Consider the following 12,377-nt stretch of genomic DNA (forward strand, 5'->3'; position numbering starts at 1 on the left):
GACCTGTCCATAACACAATCAACTACAGCCAGGGCAGCGCTAGATACACCATTCTCAGGCTGATTGGCCAAAAAAAAAAAAAAAAAAAAAAAAAAAAAAAAAAAAAAAGAAAACCAAGAATAACATTTCTAATTATCCCGAAACAAATTACAGAATATTCAGAGTTACAGTTAAAATTAAAAGAAAGCGGTCCTTAAATCATGAATTTTCAGCCAAGTGACCACTGTGACATTTACTTTCAGTCTATGAAAACTCATGAAATTTCATATAGTAATTCCTGCATCACAGTATATAGCACAAATRCACAAATTCATTTTTCTGCAGTTATGTCTGAAATTAAAAAGCCTTAATCTATCTTTATTTTGTTATCATTTAATAAATTTTGACCTGGCAGTGACACRGGCCACGGCATTTCTAGACAGAATACTGGGGCTGAGGAATTTATATTCATTCTGTCCATTTCAATTACTACAGAGTTTTTCCTTGGGGGAAGAACAAGAGAAATTTACTTCTTGTGGCATGGTCCTCATATTTTCCAGCAATCTCAATCTATTTCCATTCATTTTCCAGTATTTACTTTGCAAAAAAAAAAAAAAAATTCATAAAGAGGAAACTGAACTTATGGCTCTAATTCTGCTTGGAATTCTGTGTAACAAGTTTTCACATCCCTAGGGATTTCCATCACTGTCAGTAGAGCACAGTACACATATATATTTTTATACAGAAGTGTATGCATCAGCAGAGATCAAATTACCTTTAATTACAGGGAATTCTACTTAACTGTAATCATATCAACACATATGGAGAAAGAGTACAGCCCAAAAATCTTTAGAGTAACTTAAGGCATGTAACTAATTAGCTCTGTCTTTAGAAAGTGACAAAATATAATTTTTTCATAGGAATTAGGAGACTTTCCACGTTTTTTAATGCAGTTTTTACAGCTACAGTCCTGCAATGAATTCCATGCAGGTAAAGATCTGCCTTTATTCAAAGTATAAAAATYTCATAGTACAGACAAAATCAGCCACCCATTTGAATTTCCTCACAGGAGCARTRTTTAATACTGTGATCAAAACTGTAYACAATAGGAGATGATAAAATAGAAATTATCTATTAATTTGAAGGAAAAAATACATGTCTCTAAGTGGTATTTACCAGAAATTTTCTATATAATTTMGAGCAATCCAGAGATTGCTCCATGCATAGAAACAGACATGATTTAAACCTCATATAAGACTCATATTCTTCTTTTTTATATAACTAACAGGTTATACAAGATTCACAAAATAATGACTTGCATTTTGTAACAGCTATGCCCAAAACAGCCTGAGCACCAGCCAGCAGGGACTTTGGAGGCATGCTCTGACTGTGCAGAAAATAAATGCCCAATGCCCCTTTCTAATCCCAGYTCACAAGAAACAAATTACCCCAGACACTACCATGTGGAATTTAACCGATTTTCAATTATCTTTATAAGAGAMTGTTTTACATTATGGACAAAATGCAATGGATGTCTCAATGCTCACCACTGATTCTATAAAAACATTGTCTTTATTGCTTTCAAAGGGGAAATTTATATCCCTATGAGCAATCAAATTAGTAACAGAGGGTCAACACTGRCATCTATTGTCATTGCAACAGTCATAAGCACAATAAGCATCTCAGCAGACTCTTAAACCACTTCCTCCCTCTTCTTGGAGCATATTTTAATTGCATAAATTCAATACTTATGCATCAATTTATTTTGAATGCTAATCTTTTGAAAATCTGAGCTAGCACTACAAAAACTGCATTTGATGAAAAAGTAATTTGCATGAAAAATGCCAAAAGGCATATATGAAATGGTATTTCATATACCAAAACAAAATTACAAAGCCTCTTCAAATGAATTGCATCCATTATCTATATAAAACCAGACTATAATAGGAAGATTTTTCTCCATAGCAAAAGGCACTTAAATTGCAGCATAACTTTCATTTAAGAAGTTTAATACAGTTTCAGCTTTGAATTGACCAATTAAATCCTAAAATTCTTCTTTTTATTTTTTATTATAACTGGCACCAAAACTAAGTGCAAGAAGGGACTMTGTAAATACGGTCTTTGGCAAAATTTTTTCTGACATTTTCTTTTTTACCACTTAAAATATGGAAGAACATTTGGCCTTTATGTCTATTGTCTTATACCTCCTACACTTTCACCGTTCATGACAAGGGGAAAGAAGAGAGACAACTTTTCCTAAATTTTACCTTTTTCTTATAACTGCAGTTTAAAAACTCAGGTAGAAAAATGGAAATTATTTCTGCAAGCTGAATGGAAAATCCATGTCCATTCCAACAGAAGTGAAGAAAGGCATGTCACTGATATGACACAAAATAACATTTTAATATCCTTCTTAACTTTTCTAGCAACTTCTTTTCATTGAGCAAGCCACATTTTTTTTTCTCAACATAAAAAACCAGACATTGTTTTGAGAATGCACTTACCCCTTTAAAGCCCTTTGAAATCCTTAAAGACTTGGCTACAGAGGAGAATTGCTCCTGAGTGCCCTACCTCTGCTCTCTCAGTCTCCATTGCCCAAAAATTTCCATCCCCAAACACTTGTACAGTTCCATACATCCTCTAGCCACGAGAAGCAGTTTCACTGATGTGCTGATCATCTCTCCTACAAAGCAGGGTCTCGGAAGCCATAAAGGCTTTTGAGGTTGCAGAAATGTCCCAAACTGAWAGTCTGCTACTTTGAAGTGCTCTTSGTGTACTGGAAAACTCCAGTTTCATGCTGGGGGCAGATTTTTACCTACACGAAAAGGCAGAAAAAAGGCCACTAGAAAATTCTTACGGGTTCACAGCCTCTAMAGGCAGGATCCACTTTTGGGACCTAATATACAGACCAATGAGAAAAGACCATATTTTAGCTCCTCACAGCCATTAAACATATGAGTCAAGATTCAAAACTCTCTTAAATCAATTCAGAACATCACTGTCACTTAGAAGAGAATCCTGTCCTCTCCCAATCTTCCCACACGACTCACAAGTGTTGACTTCCCTCACAGATGGAAGGGAACATCTCTGGCACAGTCACAGCAGACAACAGTAACACCCCTTCAAACAGCAACATCATGTTGGATCAGCCCAAGATGAATGTCACACCACAGCCTGAAATGCGTCCTTGTGCTCAGCCATCAATCCTGAATGCATCATCAGCCCTGAAGAACAGCAAATATTCCTCTTCTATCAACTTTGTTCTTTGCCTCCCTAACTACTGGAAAGCACAGGTAAGTCCATCTTGCATCCACCTGCTCTGTAACATCCTGACCAGTTTTCTTACCATGAATCCACAAATTGTTGTAAAAGATGAGCTTTTGCCCWGAGAAATACAACCACTATTTAGCCTTAGAAATTCATACAGATATGAGCTTTTTCTGACAATCCTCCTGGTTAATTATCTTTACTCTTGAAAATGTTCACTTTAATTCAAACTTAAGTTCCAGACAGTAGATCTGAGTTTTGCTTTCTTCAACACATACAATTTCTATCACAAATCAATCATCCTCTTTCTTCACAAGATCTTTCAAAATCATGAAATTATTTCAATATTTTATTCAACAAGAGGAAAAAAAGGATTAGCCTGATGCTGAAAGGAGCAAGACACAGCAGGATTGCATCTTTAAAGTGCTGTCTATAGTAGCTAACAGCATCGATCCAGGCCATGTCTCCTCTAAATAAAAACATTAACTGCATTCATCTATCTTTAGGAAGATASAGTTTATTTAAATCCACAGCCAAAAGACCTTGTCACATCTCTGTCAGGACTGCTGTCAAGTCCCAGCTTTATTGATGTCTTTTTCTTGTGCAAATATCTCTATGCAGTACTAAAACCATTTCTTTCTCACATATTAATGGATAGCTGTCACGCCAACAGCTTAACATTATTTTTACAATCCCCAGGATCATTTCTGCTGTCCTCCCTTGAACTCTACTCAACTGTTCCAAATCCAGCTTGCCACAGGGACACCATCCTCTGGTATTAGCCCTGATTCTGTACAACCTCTGCTGAGATCATCATGCTCCTTCTGCCCTCCGGTGTTCTCACTGATCCTCCAAGGACATCACCTCGTCTGCCCCASTGCTACAGTGACAGAAACAAGTATCTAGAATGACTCCTACTTTTTTCTGGCTTTCTCATCCTGTGATAAGCATCATTTGACTTTCAGGTTCACAAACCGGTTATTTTACGTCTGACTATTAAAAATAAATACTTTTGGACTTTGACCATTTAACCCAGGATCTGAAATCACTCCATAATGGTATTTCTTGAAAGATCAGCAAGTTTCCTTTTAYGCCTGAGATTACTGAACTTTGTATCTATAATTAATTTTCCAGCAAACATCTTGTCCACTAGAGCACCAATAAAATTAGTTCAAGTCTTTAAGCAACTACTAGCCCCTGGGAAAAGTACTAAGAGCATGCCCATTTGAGATTCCCCTTTGATAACAATTATATCTTGAAATCTGCCTGTTAGCCAAGTGACATAAGCCTCCCTGATCACAGACAACAAACCCACTTTATACAGTATTGTGGTCCAGCTTCAGATGTCTCCGGGAAGAGGGATGGACACATCTTCCTACCTCATTCCAAAAMTACTGTAACTTTTTATATGCTGTAGTAACTTTAGAAAGCCTAAATCCCAAATGTGAAATAAGAGCTTACTTATTTCAAATACAAATTCAACATGTAAAACTCTTGGAAAAAAATGGAAAGGATTGGGTTAGAAACCACATTCCGTTGACTTGAAATAAGATTATGTTGGCAGAAGTAATCTTGGTTATAGCTAAAAAYTACATTTTATAATGATCCTTTATTTTAAAGTCTTTATTATTTTTAACTCTGCTAGCTATTTATAATGGACTCTTTCTCTTTTTGTATCCTTTATGTTTAGCTAGTAAGTTATATTCAGCATCAATTTCTTTCCATCTATTATATAAATGTTTTAAATTTTACATTTTATAAAAATAGTTTATAAAAATGTTTTATCACTGCTTTGATATAAGAACAGAATTTAAGAGTGTCTAGTACTGGCTTAGACCAAAGGTCCATTCTGGCCTAATGTTCTTTATCCAAGAATGGCCACAAGCTCTAGCTGGAAGCAGTACRGGCAGGGTAAATATCTATGATACTTCCCCTACATACACATTCCTTGGCTCCAGTTGTTTCCAGTCCRGTGTATTTGCCTGGTGAGTGTTTTCCTCATTCTGCAGCAGAATTTCTTCTCAGTGCTTGCCTTGTCCTTGAACTAATCTAAATTTTTCACACTCATGTAAGACTYCTAGTACAAAAATACCTCATTTAATACTTTTCACAAGGAGGCACCTCTTTCTGTTTGGTTTGTTTGCCCTTCTGGTGAGGTTCATTTGTTACTTCCTAGTTCTTGCATTAGAAGACAGATACAGGAGTCGCTCCCTGACCACACTCTCTATGATGATTGTGTAGAGCTTTCTACACCCTTCTGAATGCTCAAACCCCTTTTGTCTAGGCCAAAGACTCCTATGCCAGAACTCACTCAATTCCTCCAATTGAATTTAATCATCCTTGGTGATTTTCCAGAACATTTTTTTTTCCTTTTCCTTTTTACTTCCTTTTTTTTTTTTTTCCAGTACCAAAAACATTATTCGAACTCTGGGTGAAAAAGGGACTTCCACAGATGTATAATCAAGGCTTCTTTTCTTTCATTTTACACTGTTTTCCTATTTATTCCCAATGATCAAATTACTTTTTTGACTGTTGTAAAGCACTGAAAGCACTGAATTGTGTCTGCAAAGAAGTAGCTCACAAGAGGAGGCCAGCTCAGTGCAGAGGCCATTATTTTATAGATATAAGCTATACATATGCATTTATCTGAACTTACAATCACATTTTCCATTTCCTTGTTTACTTACTCTTACAAGTTGTTTTGGTTTTGTTTTTTTTGTTTTTTTTGTTGCTCATATTCTACCCTTATCCTACCTTGAAAAAATTAAAACTATTACAAATTCTTGTCAATCTTTGCTTATCCCCTTTTTCAGATCCTTTGTGACTCTTACCTCTTAACCCAGACTCATTCTGTTCAGTGTCATTTTGCATTTTRTTACAATTTGGTTACAGTTGTGTTACATTTAAGTTAATTGCTTTAAGGTTTGGAAATAGGGCCTTTTAAAGGTCTGAATAAACAGAGTACTGTGTGAAGTCACGGTCAGCACACCCATAGGTACTTCAATCAGATCATAGCCATAACTGCTAATTCTTAAATTCACAGTAAATTCTTCTCCTCTATCAGAGTAAAAATTGAAGCAACTCTCTCATATTGTCTAAGGGACTGGTTTAAGAAGTTGTCAGCTGTTAAATTTATAAATTGTCCTCACAGAGGCTGAAGTTGGACTCTAAAATCTGCTTCCAAACAGTTATATAGCTTTCAATTATCCAAGAAGTTTCTTAAGTAACTTTTATTTAATTCTCAAGACTATTTCTTAGTATTCCATTTTTATAGTATTGGCAATAAAAAAATAAGCAGCAAAAAGCTTCTGGCGAGCTCTTAAACAGGAACATTTTTGAAAAATGTAAGATACTTTACACCTCCTTCATCAAGAAGGAGCCTACCTTGAATTATCTCATTTCCTTTAAGAAGGAAACACAGTAAAAGTGCCAGAAGGAAGTTGGCAAATAGTTACATCAGTAGAATACTGATGAATGATACTTTGTTCTTGCATTATTTCTGCACAGACTTACCTACATCCAATTTAATGACCTGAACAGCTTAATAATGGTTATTTCTGTGTGCAAATGTTGATGTGGGGGTCTAAAATGGACAAAAATGGAAAATAGCATCTCAGAAACATACCACAGATTTGTTTCACTACTCAGAGAGATCTCACACTGTCAATGTTTCTATTCTTAAAAAACATTTTTAAAGCAAAATTTACATGCAGATATCTCCTCTCAGTTCTGCAAAGTGAAATTTGTCCATGCTCTTGTGCTCTTCATATATGTAACCCCTGTTTGTAGATTTCAGTATAAAAAAAACCTGATAGAAATGTATTATTATTTAGGGGAGTTAAATTGTTTTTTTCAAGACAACACAGCCTATCACCACATTGACTATCAGTACTTTCATCAACAGAATTCATTTATTTTTATTATGGCTACTTTTGAACACTCTGTCAAACAGGTTCCCACAAAGCAGTGAAGTCAGGAATGCTCATCGTCACTATTATCATAATTTCCATAACAGAATTCCAGAAAAATATACTGAATTAAGATACACTGGATTTAGACTGAACCAGAAAGACCAGGAAAAGATAAAAAGCATTTAAAATGTCTTGATTTCCTTTGTGCTAACTTCAGAGTATTTCTAAGCAACCTGCCAAAGCTACAGATGTATGAGGGGGAAGTGTGGAAAGCATCTGTGTGGGAAAGCACAGACAAAGCAGATATGTTAGCAAAACCCTGTACAAGAACAAGATTCAGGATACCAAAAAGAAATTTAGTTTGAAAGAGTGAGGAGTCTTTAYACACCATCATTTCAATAAGCACTGACTTTTTCCACCTCCAGATATAAAACCAATTGTAATCAAGGAAATGCACAACACGAAAAGGAAATAAAGAAAAAGATGGATTATTGCTAGCCATGGGGAAGCAGATTTCTTTTTAAAGAGTTATCATTAAACAAAAGGGAAAAGGGTACAACTTTTTTTAAATTAGCTACTCACTAAAGAAGGGAGCACACTAAACAAATTAGAACAAAAAGGCTGAGTGTTTACAGGGACTTTAAGGGTAACTGCTGATAAGAAAGATTAAATAGCTTTTAGTACAGCGTTGTTATCAAACAATGCAAAAAGCATACTTGAAAATTCCTCTTAATACATAGCAAAGCATTACTTTATTCACCTCCAGACTTCAGGGCCCACAGTTTTCATTCAGAAAGCTATTAGCTACAGGGGACTGCAAACTGCCAAGGTCATTTGAAGCAACAAATCTAACACAAACAAACTTTGCTTAGTAATTAAAAATATATCTGCTTCTAGACAAGCGAGGGTTGCTTGACTGCATTCAAATAAATAAGTCRTGCTTTCTATCATCAGGCATCATATGAATGCAACAGTCCTTATGCACAGAGCAAAAAAGCTCCTGAAAAATCCAAAATCATTAACAATATTCTAGAGTTTTATTACCAATATTCTATAGTTTTCTAGGAAAATTGTCATGGTCATACCTAGAGCACCAAGCACACACACACAGGCTTAGGCCACTGCTGGTTTGCTGAAGCAGAATCCTAACATGGCCTAAAAAATGTAAATGTAAAATGAACACAGAAGAGGAAACAACATGGATCCAGTGTAGCAGTGAAGCAGGAGAGACAAAATAAAAGCAAAAAGAGTAGCAGTACATCCCCTCCCTTTCAGGCTTACACACAAGTTCTAGGATCTCTCTTTATGCAATAATCCACTGGCAAGCCATTTGGAGCTGGACACACAGCTCTACCAAGCAGTTTGGCCTCCCCTATCCTGATAACTAAATGCCTTTGAAGCAAGCAGGCAGATTCATTCCAGCTCACCAACATGAGAATGCACTTGTGCCTCTGCATTTCCTGGCAMTTTTGTAATCAAAATAACAAGCCAATATGAGATTAAGCAATCCCGTGGAAACACACTCTCCCCCTGTGAGATATTGCCAGGGAGTCTCAGGAGAATGGCATCAGCCACTGAGCAGGCAGAGGACAGTCCTGGGGGAAAAGGGAAGGCAGGGCAATGAGAGACACATCAGAACACCACACTGGCAAAATTGGCCAAAGTGACTAACTCAGATCTCACCTGGAAGTTACAGCTCTTGCACCGAGAGAAGAAATCACTCCACAACTCATTAATGATCTGGATAGAGGTGAGATGACAAAGAGGAACTTTGCTGTGAGGGCAAACYAGTTGTGACTAGATTGCTTTTCTTATGCTGGGATTCAGCAGAATGAGAGCTTCARTTTTCTTGGTGGAGTTGGAGATGGACAAAGGGAAGGAGAGAGAAGGCTCCCAAGTGTAAAACAGCCAAATACCTTATCTCAGCAGCAAAAGATACAGGACACCTTGAGCCATGGTCCTTCACACATTAAACCTGGACCCTCTTTGGTTTTCATGTACAAATGCAGCATTTAAATTTACAGTGGATATTTCAAATCCACGTGTCTGCCACCTATCCGTTCTCTTTTGGAATGCACACCAATTTAACTGTGTGTCCAGAAGGACTGAAGGAGATCAGCACATCACTTTCTCTAAAATTATGAATGTTCATGAGATTTCCAAAATTCTGTATAAAATTGACATAACACATCACGTACACAGATCCATGACCCATGTTCAAGTTTTTCAAATATGGACTCAGATCTGAATTCTACTTTGGCTCTGTGGAAATGTGTATTAACTATTCTGATTTCTCTCTCCTTCCCATCTCTCYTCCCTCTACCTCTTTCAACTTAGGTATGCAAAGTGAGACTTTTCAATGGCAGAGATACACAGGCAGCACAGGGAGACAATAGCTTACACGTGAAATGAGTGCCCCACACAATACTCCATCTCACACTCTGAGCACAGAAATAGGGTTGTCCTCATATCTGTTGTGAATGAAAGACTCCACACTGCAGCAAAAACATTTGCAAAATTACAGCATCTTTCAAAATAAAAAACATCCAAGAAACTCTTACTGCAACAGGTCAAACCCAAGGATGTAGTTCTTGGGTTTGACCTGTTGCAGTAAGAGTTTCCTGGATGTTTTTTATAATAATAAATAAATAAATTTATAATAATAACAAAGTCTTTAAGTTTTACTGTTTACTGTTTAAATATTCACATCAAGAAAGGAAATACAATTACATGAACTTTACAAAAAGCCATATAAACCAGCAAGCAAGGAATTTCTCAAGCCTATCACTATATGATCCTTTCTTCTCAAAAATATTTTTTATAATCTTKTATTAAGCAAAATACTGCAAATCCTTGTGATAAACATTTTCCGTTGGTATTTTCTATATTCACCAAAATTTCAAACATGTCTGTTATTCTGCAGACTTCTATGYGCCCATATTGAAAGAACCCAAAAATAACTAAACAAGAGCAGTATATAAATCTCTGATACTGTGACATCATAAATAACATTGTAAGGACTATTAAGAATTTACCAAATCGGGCATGGCAGCCGCAGAGAGGTTGTACAAAATATAAGGTTTACATACTAAGTTAGAAAATATGTTGACTGATCCAAGAATTGCAAATTCAGACAGGTAGRTAAGCCCATTGCACAAATAATTTAGCAAGCTGTACTAATAGCAGAATGATGTTGAAAGGTACCAAGAGGAAATACATTACAGGCCCGATCATGATTAATTTTATTAAATAATTTTATTCATGAAGTATGGCCATAAAGAAGAGTCTCTGTGTAAAACGGATCAGGTTTGAGGTCTGGAGTAATAACATGGAATTTAATATTAGTTAAAGCAAAATATGSTCTTCAGAGAATTTGCCCTGCAAGTTATAGATTTGATAGTTGTACAGAGATGTACTTGCATGTCCGAATCAATCACATAATAACTGGAGGCCACCAAAACAGCCATGAAGAAAAACAAATATAATCCTGAAATTATTCAGGAAAGTTATTTTTTAAAACTTACTTACAACAGCACGAAAAACACTCTCATGCTCTGTACTCAGAAATAAGTGAGCTCCCATCAGAACAGGCAGAGACAAGATTTTGTGGAACAGAGAGACCTTTGCAGAGGCACATGAAAACTACTCACTTGTTCAGCTTCACATAACAGAAGTCTGAGAATGACACCTCTCTCAGCACATAACAGAGGCAGAAGTGCCATGCAAACAAAGACAATGCTTGCCCTGACATAAATARCTATTGTTGTGGAAGTTGGATTAAGTCCAATTAAGTCCAATTAAGGCTTTTAACCTGCAGCAGCTGAAATTAAGAAACTGTCTTCAAAGAGAGTAGGCTAAATCTGTAATTAGATCCATACAGAGTTTGACATGGTTTTTGAGAATTTTGTATGATATGCCTCTCCCAAAGAGAAGACTAGAGCTGATGACTCAACACAACCCCCCTTGTTGTGTTTCCTGTGTTCTGAAGTTGCCACTTACACGATTTACACACACAAGTAACAACAACCAGCAGCCATACCATGCAGCTGTTCTACCATTTTCTTTATAATTTTAAACAGTTTTCCGAAGGCACTCAGCATGATTATTCCCATTTTACAGAAAAAAAGAAACAGAACTGAAGTAGCTTGACACAGGCAACAAAGAATGCCATTAGAAAGATGAGGAATAAAGAGCAAACTTCCCAAATCCAGTTGTAATGAGCCATATTGGCCCATCTTTATACAAATCGGTGATGGCTGATCCATACATTCCATCATGTCTAAGAGAACTTGTCTGACAAACAAGAAACACCTCAAGTAATAYCTGGATAGACACTTAGGGCCAAAAATCTCAAGACTTTCAAGATCAGGCTCAAAACATGCCTGCCAAGATTTCTGTGAGCAAATACTGATGACTGCTAAGAACCTGCCTCAGTGGCCCTTACAATGCAATTTTCTTAAGTGGAGTGATTCAAAGTGCTCAGTCAATAGGAAATACTTCCTGAAAGCCCTCTCCTCTGTCTCGCCAGTCCTTGAAAACCAGCAGGAAAAGAAACAGCCTGAGCAAATGGCTCTGTTTCTGTGCATACACATCTGAGAACAGAAACCAAACACTGAGCAGGGTGCACAGGTGAGTGAGTGCCAGATCCAGGGGACATGTTCTAACAGCCAGCATTATTAGTTTAACAGAGAAGGACTGTGTGCCTTGGCTCTCAACCCTCTCATTTTATTTGGAGTTATGTCAGAAAAGGTCATGTTGCAAAATACAAACAAATTATATAAATATGCTCACATGGAGCATATTTCCTAGGATTCCCCAAGTTCCTCATGCTTCTCCTAACATTCCTAACAAAGGAATAATACCTTTTCTACAGACACAAACCTACCAGATAACTCCTAAGTCTCATTTATACCTGTGGGATATACTCGATTCCCAAGTCTCATTTATACATCTGGCATATATTTACACACTGCTCCGAAAGCAACAGAACCCAGCTAAATTTCCAGCTACCTCCCCTCCCTCCTGTATCTCWCACACACACACAGAGGACTGTGTGCTTATCTTCTGCTGATCAAGACACAAAAAATCATGGCAAGAATCAGTTCTGACATCAGACAGACACATCCTCAAAACTTCAGAGCCAGCATATCAGATGTGATAGCTCTGACAAATATCTTAGTTATCTGCTGCCAACTTTCTGAGGCTCTATCAGCTGCAGCC

The 12,377-nt window shown here is 36.8% G+C and overlaps 1 protein-coding gene across 2 annotated transcripts in view; it reads right to left on the reverse strand.

Annotated features, from left to right (window-relative positions):
- Positions 1 to 12,377, reverse strand: part of NEBL (nebulette) — a 244,553-nt gene that overhangs the window by 108,854 nt on the left and 123,322 nt on the right. The gene's annotated exons all lie outside the window — the stretch shown is intronic.

Source organism: Malurus melanocephalus, unplaced genomic scaffold, assembly GCF_030028575.1.
Source record: "Malurus melanocephalus ecotype Western Australia unplaced genomic scaffold, MMel_1.1 scaffold_14, whole genome shotgun sequence".
Taxonomy (NCBI): Eukaryota; Metazoa; Chordata; class Aves; order Passeriformes; family Maluridae; genus Malurus; species Malurus melanocephalus.